This window comes from Sceloporus undulatus, chromosome 4 (genome assembly GCF_019175285.1).
Source record: "Sceloporus undulatus isolate JIND9_A2432 ecotype Alabama chromosome 4, SceUnd_v1.1, whole genome shotgun sequence".
Taxonomy (NCBI): domain Eukaryota; kingdom Metazoa; phylum Chordata; class Lepidosauria; order Squamata; family Phrynosomatidae; genus Sceloporus; species Sceloporus undulatus.
This window is the reverse complement of record NC_056525.1, coordinates 161,160,088-161,172,750: the sequence shown is the minus strand read 5'-3', so window position 1 is coordinate 161,172,750 and position 12,663 is coordinate 161,160,088.

The window sequence follows — 12,663 nt, the reverse complement described above, 5'->3', positions numbered from 1 at the left end:
AGAAGGAGACTCCACTACACTCCGGGGGAGTTTGTTCCACTGTCGAACAGCCATTACTGTCAGGAAGTTCCTCCTAATGTTGAGGTGGAATCTCTTTTCCTGTAACTTGCATCCATTGTTCCAGGACCTGTTCTCTAGACCAACAGAAAACAAGCTTGCTCCCTCCTCAATATGACATCCCTTCAAATATTTAAACAGGGCTATCATATCACCCCTTAACCTTCTCTTCTCCAGCTAAACACCCCCAGCCCCCTAAACTGTTCCTCATAGGACATGGTTTCCAAACCCTTCACCATTTTAGTCATCCTCCTTTTTGAATTGTGGTGCCCAGAACTGGACACAATATTCTAGGTGGGAATACACTATTTTCCATGAAGAAAATTTTGTCTCTTTGGTAGAAAATGCTCTTTTCTGTGCAAAACAACTACATGTAAATTTCATGCATAATAAATCCCAAACTGTGAAAAATCTCATTAATCCAGGATTCTTCTCATCAGGGATTTTTAACAATCAAAATCATGTTGTTGTTGTTGTTGTTGTTGTTGATCATTTCCCAAGTATTTTCAAAAATTCTTTGCATCTGCACTCAGATATCACCAGATGATTGTTTTTCCGAATTACTTATTACATAATCAGACATGTGGATTCATTTTGGATATCAGGACCATTGCTCAGTCCTGTTGTACCCGCTATGCTGGTATAAATTTCTAGTTCATTTCTGGCCATCCTCACATAAAATAGAATAAATAGTCTAAGATAATATATGACAGTTCCATAGGTCTCTTTGTTAAAGAGGATAAATTACTTATTGAGTCTTCTTAGCATTCTTAAAATATATACAAAGTTCAAAATAGTTTTGGATATTGGATATTGCCCCAAATAAAAAATGTACCTGCCAAATCTTTGTGAAGGGGCACTCACACATAGACACATTTAATGCACTTGTTCTTCCTTTATTATGTGTGCCCTGGGTAAGAGTTGAGAAGCCAGTCAGTCTCTAGTGGTCTGTAAGTTATTGTCTGGACCCTCAGATCCACAGGAGAGGCCCATCCTTCAGTCACACCACTTTCAAATGAACTCTTGGTGGGAATATGTGATAAGGGTTTCTTGGCGGCAGCCCCTAAACTTTGGAAATCCCTCACAAGGGAGGCTAGAATGGCCCCCATCCTTGGGTGCCAATACATACTGTGGCATGTATATGATATATGTGATACATGTATGAGTAGGTAATATTGGTATCTTCCTCCATCAGTATCTCCAAACCTTTAGGAACTAAAGAGTATTTTCAAATTTTTTCACTGTCATCTATCTCAACTTGTTAAGGCCCTGCTTGAGAAAAGGTTGAAGAGTCACAAAATATTTTGAGTTTCAGAGTTGTTGTTTTTTTTAAAACAATCATTTGCAAAATCAAAAATTGCATAGAAAATAAGTACAGTATTTTGTACAAAAAAGAGCAATGTTTTCTGTGCCATTTTTTTTTTGTTTTGCAAAAAAAGTTTCCTAAAATGGAAAATGGGGAAAAATCACGAAAACCTGCAGAAATGCTCATTATCCCAGGTAGTGATAAGAAAATTTTCAAAATCATTTGCTTTTGTATGCAAAAATTTTTACATCCCTGTTCAAAAATGACATGGGAAAGTGGAAGACCCTTCGATCTACCCAAGGTGTTTTTTTTTGGGGGGGGGTGTATGTAGTCGTTGAAGCAAAGCTCAATTGGGCTTGTCTCTTATTATCTGAATCTGAGCCTCAGGAAACCTCTGTCTATGAACATAAAAATTCCTGTGCATCTCATAGATTTGCTAGCAAGGCATAAACACATTTTAAAAGTAGGTAAACAGTACAGTATTTGATCTGAAAACAAGTCTGATCTCTTTCCAATTCAGAATATTATGCCATATGGAATCACAGTATGCCACCTCTTGTCAGTTTGCTATGTGATGTTATTCCACATTAACGACAAACATCACCTCCAAAGTCAGCTACAATATGCATGGGGTTGCACTTCTCTTTTTAACATCTGCTGACAACTTAAAAGCAGTCTGGAAGCATTAAGGAACACTGACAATGATGGCTAGAGATTGTAAGGAGAAAAGGGGGTCATTTTTTTTTATCCAAGCAAACATGAATGATTTTTATTTTTTTCATGTCTTGATTCACCTTTCCACTGACAGAAACACTGATGAAAATTATAATTCATGATAGACTTCCTTTGCTTCCCACACCTGTTTCATGTTAGCTGTTATTAAATCTCTTTCTAAATTTTTTGGGAAATGTATTTCCTTATTTAAAGATGGCTTTTGTCCAATAGATTTCTGCCCAATGGACCTTTGCCCTTTCCTAAAGTATTTGGCTGAGCATTCTTTTTCTTTTTGTGGAAATTCAGAGAATTTGTGTGGAAATTCAGCGGCTTTGTGTGGAAATTCAGACTGGCAGTTTGAGCTGGATTGGGGGCAGAGTCGGGGTTAGCATCTCCACGATGCACCCCCTGGCTCTGTCTCCAGGGTGATGTGATGCCGTACACTGCACCATACGGCTCACAGTGTCACAGTGCTCTGCTGGTACTGCTGAAGGAGTGCCGCCAAGCCACAGCAATGCAGCTATCACACCCTTTGCAGGGCACAAAAAGGAGCCACTTTTTGCAGCTCTTTTTTGCACCCTGCAAAGGCCAGATTCGGGTCACGGCATGCGGTTGCCACAGCCCCAGTCTGGCTGAAACAGGGGCGGCTGCATGTCACCTCTTTGGGGCTGTCTGTACAGCCTCTTTGCACCATGAAATATTGTGATGGCCATGAGCTTAGATCCTCTGTTAGCAAGTGTACTAGCGAGTGTCATATTAGCAACAATACAACTCTGAATGTATGATATCAGGCATGAACAAAAAGGGAAAATGTTCTTTCTTGTCTTTGAATTTCCCAGGGCCAGGAGCTTCCATCTATTCACCAGTGCAAATGGAGTGCTGGAGAAGAAGGACCTTTGGTCTCATACAGCTTTACTCAGAATGTAGTGGAGTTGAGTTCAGTGCACAATGCAATTGCAGCCTCAAATTCTTTCTTCTTCCTCCAGAAGCAGTGAACATAATACTAGAAAAAAGTTGTCCTAAGCAGTGTTTTTTTTTAACTTCCCTTCCTTTGTTTTTGGTTTTTTTCATAAATAAATAAATCAATCCACCACATACATTGGGAACCATATTTAGCTGCTTTCCATTTCCTTCTTGGAAATGCTGTAAATAGATGAAAACTATTTATTTGAGTGTCAGGGAACTATACTCCAGTAAAGTAGGCCAGTTCAGAGAGATTCAGGAGATATCTGTGTTAAAAGCAGACAGAGCAGAATCTACGTTTTGCTAGTGATTCAGTTTCAGGAGATATGGACCCCAGTTACTATATAGTGCTCAAATAATTGACATATCAGATATTAAAGACCCAACTATTCCTTTTATTAGAAAATATTTACAAATACAATTTAACTAGGAACAATAAGTAATGCATATTGGATCCAAAGAATTCAATTGCAGAAAGATATAACAAAGTAATGTATAAATAACATATATAAAGTAAATCTCATTCCTCATCTAGATTAAATTCTTAAAATGTATTTTAAAAGAAAAAGAACTTATTAAAGGAGACCAAAAATGTATTTTATTTTTAGATCATAGAGAAGAGATCACTAGTATATCCAAACAGTTGCATATACAGTAGACCCTTGTTATCCTCTGGGGTTTGGTTCCAGGAACCCCCGTGAATAACAAAATCTGTGTATGCTCAAGTCCCATTAAATACAATGGCATAGCAAAATGGTGTCCCTTATATAAAATGGAACAATCAAGGTATGATACTTGAAATTTATACTTTTAAAAAATATTTTCAAGCTGTGGATGCTTGAATCTATGTATAAAAAATCTGTGGATAAGGCGGGCCAACTGTATTACATACAATACTTACAAAAATATATACAGTGGACCCTTGTTATATGCTGGGGTTTGGTTCCAAGATCCCCTGTGAATAACAAAATCCATGTATGGTCAAGTCTCATTAAATATAATGACTTAGCAAAATAGTGTCTCTTATAAAAATGGAAAAATCAAGGCTTGATATTTAAAATTTATACTTTTTTTTAAACATTTTCAAACCATGGATGCTTGAATCCATGTATAAAAAAATTTGTGTATAAGAAGGGCTGACTGTAATTCCTATTACGGAAATAATTATTTCCAAGCTTATGGTTCTGTCTTGGCTGGAATAGTAACTGACTCCTGATATGAGCAGTGGCCTGAAATGTGCTCAGTGTAAATGTCTTGGGACCAACTAATGATGTCTGATAGTGAGTAATATATTGGGCTATTTCAGTCTCTATGGCGAGTTACAGACCGCCATTTCGGACGTCCTCAGGATGCCCCAGTTTGAAAAAGGGGCGTCTCTTCTAGACGCCCCTACTCCTATTATGGACAGAGTCCGTAACAAATGGTGGTGGCCGTTCCACACGGCCGCTGCCATTTTGACGTAGCGGATGCTGTGCGTTCATGTGTCGCGCTCTGGAAGTGACGCTGCGAGTGCTACACTAGCGCCTCGCGACGTCTTTTCCGGGGCCCAGGAAGGAGCGCGATTTTCGCGCTCCTTCCTCGGAGCGTCCTGGAGCCGCACGGTTTGGCCACTGTGGCTCCCGGACGCTGCAAGCGGCGGCGGTGGGAGACCGTCGCAATCTGGCGGTATGTAACGCGCCTATGTTTGTTTTCTCTCCTAGGATCAGGAACATTAAAAAAAACATTTAAACAGGTTTTGGGGGGTGCTATCTGCAGGATATGGGATAAAATTATATCAGATTGTTGCTTGAAAAATGTTGGGTCAAATAGCCCTTTTCTTCTGCTACTGGATGCTCCACATTCAACATGTATCCACTGTCATCATTTTGCACCCTCTGTCACTGTGTCACAACTGTTTTGCCTTCATAACTCCATAGTCATCCATTCTAAAATTTTCTGTTTTCTTGCTTCTCCTACTTCCATGATATATTACATGAAGCTCAGTAGTAACTCATTACTAGTAAGTTTATTGTTGTGGTGGTGTGTCTTCAAGTTGTTTCCAACCTATAGCTACATAACAAGAGTTTTCCTGGCAAGATTTGCTCAAAGGTGGTTTAGTATTGCCTAAGTTACATATATGTTATTCCTTTTCCCACTAATGAAAGCATGTTGCTACTGTAATGTATCAAGGGAAATGTCAGAGTTTTGGGGATCCCTTCCCTTCCCTTCCCTTTTATTTTTTTGTTGTTTTTATTGTGTGCTTTCAAGTCATTTCTGACTTTTGGCAATCCCCAGGCAAATATATCATGGGATTTTCTTGGCACAATTTGTTCAGAAGCGGTTTGTCATTGCCTTCTCCTGAGGCTGAGAACACATGACATGCCTAAGGTCACTCAATTGGTTTCACAGCCAAGCTAGGAATCACACCCTGGGCTCCAGAGTCATAGTTCAATATTCAAACTCTACTGCACTAGTTCACATTAAATGGTATTGGAGGAATAACACATGGTTCAAATCCTGGCTCTTGTTGCGCCTGTAAAGAGATTAATCTTCTACCCACCATTAAAAGCACTTGTTGTTGTTGTTGTTGTTAACTGCTTTCAAGCTGACTTCAATTTATGGCAACCTTATGAATGAGAGATCCTCAAGGGTCCCCATGGAGATCGCCCATAGTTCAAATCTCATTATATATAATGGGGTAGTAAAATGGTATCCCTTACCTAAATTGAAAAGTCAAGCTTTGCTTTTTCAACTTTTTTTAAAACTATTTTTCAAGCCATGGATGGTTGTATCTGTGGATATCGAGGGCCAACTGCAAACGGTAGAGTAAGTGGATAGTTACAAGCCTTCAGAACAGTACTAGGAAGGAATTTATTTTAACAATGACTTCTTCAGCATCCAGCCCTGGGTCAGAGGTAAGGCGTGAATATAGCTGAGAGTAAGTCTTCATATATCAGGAATATATGTACACTGCAGGATATAGCAGTTTGATACCATTTTAACAGCTACGGGTATGCCCTATAGTATCCTGAGTTTTGTAGTTTGGGAGGGACACAGAATTTCTGTAATCAATTCACCTAAACCATAAGAGCTCTTGGGCAAAGAATTCTAAATACCCCACGAAATGACAAATCCCAGGATTGCATAACATGGTAGTTAAGAGGGTATCAAAGTGCAATAACTGTACAGTCAATAGATGCCTGAAATCTCTCAACAGGAAAGTGTCATTGCTCCATGCCTTTAGACATGTCATTAGCCATTTTCTTCAGTAGAACATGCATTCAAGTGTCACAGAGGAATGCCTGTTTGGTGCAAATGCTAATTCTATTGTGAGGAGAAAAACTTTCCTTTTTCAACACAGTTTTTCAGCAACAGATTTTTCTGAGATGGAAAAGCATTGCTTATTAAATCTAGCATTTTATGCGCAATTTTTCAAGTTTTAAAATATTTCTGTGCATTGTTCTGAAGCGTTATTATTTGTAGGTGGGATGGAATAGGTCTTAATCCTTTTTACTTAATCCTTTGGATGGATGGATACATCTCTCTGTGTGTGTTGTGTGCCTTCAAGTTGTTTCTGACTTATGACAACACTAAAATGAACCTCTCATGTGTTCTTGGCAAGATTTTTTCAGAGGAAGTTTGTCCTTGCCTTCCACCGAGGCTGAGGTTATGTGGCTTATTCAGGATTACCTAGTGGGTTTCACCTTGGTCTGTCAACTATTACACACTGGATCTCATGTGTATATATATCCATGAGATACAACATGTAATAGTTGACAGACCAAGGAGAAACCCACTAGGTAACCCCCCCCCTCTCTCTCTCTCTCTCTCTCTATATATATATATATATATATATATATCATATCTGTTCTGTGTGCATTTATTTTTATTTTTGTCTTTGAATACATACGTATGTTTGGTAATGCCAAGAAAAGTCTCACAGTATGAATAGCATTCTAATACAAAACTGTATTTGACTCTAATCCTATGTACACTTACTGGGAAAACAATACCCAGAATGAAAACTGTAAAGGACTTCTATTTTTCATGGTTGTATAAAATGAATTTCAGTCGGTGTTGCTTGTTATCTGATTGCATGACAGAAAACACCTGCTGAAATTACCTCTTCTTCACACCTGTTAAAAATATAGGCACTGTCCCCATTTCTTGCTCTGGCAACCTTACTCAGCAGCAAGTCACACTGAATTCATTGGGGCTTGCTTTTGAGTAGATATGCATAGATTTCAGCTGGCACCTCCTTAACAGTATATATATATATATATATATATATATATATATATATATATACAACCAAAAAGAAACATGCAAATATAGACTAAATTTCTATATCTAAAATACATACAAGGAAATAACACATCTAAATAACAACAATGACAACAAGAACAAAAAAACCCCTATTCATATGCAATACTTCTAAGAGTGGAAACAAAAACAAAAGGAAAATAATAATAATAATAATAATAATAATAATAATAATAATAATAATAATAATAAATTTTATTTCTATACCGCTATTCCTCAATGATCACAGCGGTGTACAAGATATATGGGATAAAACACCCAGACATACAAAACAGAGAAATTATGGCTCTGAGCATACCTGACTATGGTTCTTCAGCATCTATGTCCCTATAGTTTATTAGAAGGTCTATGCAGTACTTAACATAACCTCAAAATCATGTTGTTATACTGTTGATAACAATAAAACTACCAAAAAAAATAAAAACCCTTACAGAAACCGTGTGTGTGTGTGTGTGTGTGTATTGTATTGCCTTCAATTAGTTTCTGACTTATGGCGACCCTAAAGCAAGCCTATCATGGGGTTTTCCTGGCAAGATTTGTTCAGAGAGGCTTTGACATTGCATTCACCTTACAAAAAAATTAAAGGGGAATATAAAACGTAATAAAACCTCTACTTATACATCCCTTTTCTAAAACCCTAAAGTCTTACCATAGCGGCCCCTGTTTTTCATACAATCAATCAACATCCTCCATTCTATTAGAGTAATCCAAAGTTTTCTCGTGAACCAATATAGCTACCTTATCCATTTCTGCATTAATATTTACTATCAAATCTCCACTTTATACAGTTTTCTTAATGGAACTTCTCAGCATTATCAGTGCTTACATCATTATAAACTTCTCTTTGATCTAACTTTGCTTGGTTTAAATGTATCTCCTAGAGTGGCTGTTTTTTTTTATCCTGCAGAGTTGCTGATAAAGAAAAGCACTGATTTAATTCTAAGCTTAAACAAATTGCTTATTTCTTTATGCCGCATCTCTGGCCACATGGAGAAATACACATGCATGTATCCACAGACAAAGCACACCATGACTAGGCAATTACCAAGTGTTGTTCAAAGGCTTGCTTATATTTTGATGTCACTACTGACCTACAATGTCCACAAGTCTTTTAGCACAGCCCAACTCCTTGAGCCTTTTGTTCTATTTAATCCACTTGAGCTTTTCTGCAAAGATCTCCCTTGATGGATTAGCATCAAAAGAAACAAAAGCCTAAATAATAATAATGAAAAGGTACAGCTCTGGGCATTCTGCTTCAAAAAGCACCAAGAACATTCCTCTCAAAGGCACTGGCTGTTACAGATCAGCCACAACATGAAAAAGGCTGAAGCTATGGTGGCATTTTGCAGTTTGTGACACAAGGGTCCTAATTTGTATACAGGTAACTTTTAATTTACAACATTCCCACTGAGAATTGACTAACCTCCAGATTCATGAACCATAAACATACTTTTATACATTGGACACGAAATAATTTATTGAGTTCTACTGAATAAACTGAGAGGCATGGAGCTAACTTTGTTTTTTAAAAAAGCCGAACACACACAAATCTTCCATCTAATTATCTCGGATCTCAGGGATCATCACATGCCTATATATATATATATATATATATATATATTTTCCTCTTTGAAAAATGGTGAGTTCTTATTAGGTGTATTCCTTCATTATCAAGAAAAATGGAGGTGACTTGCTTTTTTGTGAGGTCAAATGAATTGGAAGTAACAATTGAAATAAAACAACCATAGGAATTTGGAGAGAATGATTCTTAATTTGTGACGCAAAAGTTTTAACGTTGCTACCAAATGTATTTTGAAATATCAGTGGATGGCCCTGATAAACTAGGAAATGTGTCGGAAAGAGGAAACTTGAAGGGAAAGCAGGGGATTTTAATTAATTTATCTATAAGTGAGCCTCTTTATTTGATTTGTGTAATTTAAGGAGTTTATGTGGATGTCAATTTATTACTGTTACTCAGGTAGCAAAATATTTTGGGTTGACCTGTAGCATTTACTTTAGTCTGAGCAACAGGGGGGGAAAAACAGCTCTGACTTTAGGATTTACCAGCAGAGACAACACTTCTGTGGTAAGTCTTTCACAATTTTTATTGAATGCCTTACCAAGTTGCTTGCTATAATGACATTAACAGACTTCACTATACCATCAACTGGCACTAGTTACATGGCAGGAAATGGGTGGAACTAGCCTTCTTTTGGAAAAGTCATACCATGCCATTTATATGGCACAACTTCTAATATGTTCCAAATAAATATCAAAACACTTGCCATGGGAATTCTTAAGTATCATTTCCCCCCATATGATTAGTGATCGAATGTATTTTCAAAAATATTTGAATTTTTTAAAAAAGACATGTTTCTCAAGTGTTTTGGAAACTCTGTTGAAGAGACTCCTGAACTGAAACTCTTTACTATTCAGGAAATATTCTTTACAAAATTCACACATGCAACCTATTCTCAAAATAATAATATTAGTAATAATAAAAATTCTGCACAGGAAATGACATCTTCTGCACATAAAATGTTGTTTTCTGTGTAATAACTACCATGTGTGAATTTTGTGCAGAATAATTCCTGAACTGTGAATAGTATTGAAAACTGTACAGTTTTGGACAACTTCCTTGAGGAAGAAAAAGAAATGTTACTTCCTATAAGAATGAAATTAATCAAGAATCATATCCATACACATGGCTATATCCTTGTAAGTTTTTTAGCTGTCACACGTATGTCACACATACGCTTTTGAAAACTAGGCAGACACATACACATGGGAGGGCTGCCTGGTCTTTTAGCACTGTGTTAACACTTTTCCCCACTGAGAGTTTTGGGGTTGTTGTGGAGATTACTTTGCAGGCTGTGTTCCAATAATAATAACAGTAACAATAACAATAACAACAACAAGTTTATTTATATTTCCCGCCTCTCCCAATTGGATCAAGGCGGGATTACAGCCTAAAATACATCCAAAAACAGTCAATAAAACATGACAGCGATAATAATTTTAGTTAAAAAAACTATCATGTTTTTATATTTATTGCTCCACTTTCATTTATATATGTTTTTGTTTTGTTGTGTTTGTCTGTTTTTATAGACATTTGGGCTATTTTTTTTTGTTACCCACTTTGAATGTTTCTTTATAACTAAGACTGAGACAAATGTTATGCCTAGGGATGATTCATATAAAGAGTGGAAGCAGGAGGTGAAGGAAAATGCAATTTTAATTTTTTAGGGTGGAGAGTAAAATTTGGGTTGGGGCATAACGTAACAGGCATGGTGTGATCTTTCTGGTAGGCAATGCCCTCCACAAACCAGTGCAGAGTAATGTAACATCTCGACATAGTGTAACTGTGATGCAGGGTTTAGCTCAGCACTCTTAGTAGGTCTTGGATATGTTTTTACCCTCTTTGGCAACATGATACAGTCATGGCTGTGAAGGGAAACTGGTGGCTGCCAGTCAGGTGATCTTTGCTATATCTTTGATATAGCTGGTGGTATTTGCTGTAACTTTGAAAGTGTCTACCCTCCCTTACACACACTAATTCACCACCTTTTTAAAGGCTGACAAAATTTGGGAGAGAACACTTTGTCCACTTTCCCAAGGGCAGTGTGTATTGTAAAATTCATGAATAAATACATGAATTTGTAGTGCTGTCCTCATGGTCAAAATAATTTTTCTTGCAACTCCAAGCTTAATATGTTGAAATAGTGGCTTCTGGTCTACCACTGACCTCACTTATAAAGTGCCTATATCTTTTTATTGACCTTTGCGTTTCATGAATGCATAAATTAACCTGGCTGCCATATTGATTAGACTTCAGAAGAAAACTGGTGGCACAGAAGCATACTCGCAAACCATAGATTCCAGCATGGCTCCAAAACCATAACTTTTATAAACAAGAACGTTGTCACAGATAATAAGCCAAACATATAGCATGCACTTTGTGATTATTTTATTTTTTTACAATGGATATATTGATTATAATTTAATAAATCATGCTATAGCCTGACGTAAGATCTTCAGTCATTTGTTTGGAGTTTTTCCTAATTTTCTCTAGAGGAGGATACAGCCAGGAATGGAATATTCCTTCCTCCAGTAGGTGCACTGAGTTATACTTACCTCTGCAGGGCCACCAAATGTTTCCATCAGTAAGAGGAAAAGAGAGAAGGAAGAGAGCAAGAGAGGAGGGAGAGAGCAAGAGAGAGATTGTATGATAAATGGTGGTGGGGGGGAGAGAACTGGGAAAGAAACTGAAGAAACTCTGGGATAGAAGGAAAAATAGAAAAGCTAGTCAGAAAAAGTGTGAAGGTGGGGAAAAGAGAGAAAGTAGAAAGGAAAGGGGCAAGGATTGAGATGGGGAGGCGTGAGGCCTGGCAGAAAAGAAAAACAAGTATAAAAGAACAGGAGTGGTGAGTGAGAAAAATTGTAGAGATGGGGCACGACCAGGTGGTTGCTACAATAGATTTATTAAGGTAGTTGGGGCCCTGGGCCTCTTTCAAAATCAAAAGTTTTGAAGGTTCTATAAAGTTACAGGAAACCTTCAATACATGTTTTTTATGGAGATCAAGACTGGCAGTCCTCCCCAGCAGCCTTTCCTGTTCCCTCCAGCCACTGGAATTTGGCTGGAAAGCTGCAGGATTCTTCTAAGTATGTCCAGTCAATGGGCATGCTCAGGAGTCACCTCATCAGGAAGAGAGGTATGTTCTGACCATGTTCAACCATTAGGCATGCTCCACAGTCTCCCTTACATGAGTGGAGGACTAAGGAGCTTCACAGAGTGACTGCCTTAGAAAGGAGATGAAGCTACAACTTTTACTTTAGCCTAACTTGTGAGGGGTTGGGCCAACTGAACTAACTGAACCACAAGCAATTTATCTCTCAGTGGAGGACTAAAGGTGATTGTTACCCTAAAACACTGGTTCCCAAACTTTGCTCCTCCAGATATTTTAGACTTCAGCTTCCAGAATTCCTGACTGTTGGCCAAGTTGGCTGGGACTTCTGGGATTTGAAGCCCCAAACACCAAAGATTGGAAATTACTGCCCTAAAAGGTGGGGGGACCTGGAATCCCCGCCAACAGTGTCAGTGTCTCTTTGGCATTTGGGGAAGGGAATTATTAGTTCCAAAGTAGGACTGTGAGAGGAGAGTAACTTTGGGGATCCTTCTATCTATGTATACCAATACTAACCACAGAGAGACTCTGATTTCAATGAATAAGAGGGTTTTATTTAGAAATGTTCAAAGGTGAACAGTGCAATCTTAAGAACCATACAAGGCTAGCAGACAGAAAGATATGGAAAGTTGGATA